Source organism: Ursus americanus, chromosome X (genome assembly GCF_024610735.1).
Source record: "Ursus americanus isolate L20-20 chromosome X, mUrsAme1.1.p, whole genome shotgun sequence".
NCBI classification, from domain to species: Eukaryota; Metazoa; Chordata; class Mammalia; order Carnivora; family Ursidae; genus Ursus; species Ursus americanus.
This window is the reverse complement of record NC_142164.1, coordinates 81,661,676-81,661,888: the sequence shown is the minus strand read 5'-3', so window position 1 is coordinate 81,661,888 and position 213 is coordinate 81,661,676.

Sequence of the window (213 nt, the reverse complement as noted above, 5' to 3'; positions counted from 1 at the left end):
CTCCTGTTTGGGCCTGAGTGTGTGGGTGGTCATGTTCTGTGGGAGGGGCAGGCTGGGGAGTTGGGCATGGACACGGTCATGCCTGCTGCCACGGCTTCAATATGTGTCCCCTCACCTTATGGCCCTGCCCTGTGTGGTCTGGTGGTCTTTGGAGGGGCAGGTCCTTTGGTCTTTTCTATATTCTGCCAGGGAGGGAGGAAGAATGATTTGCCA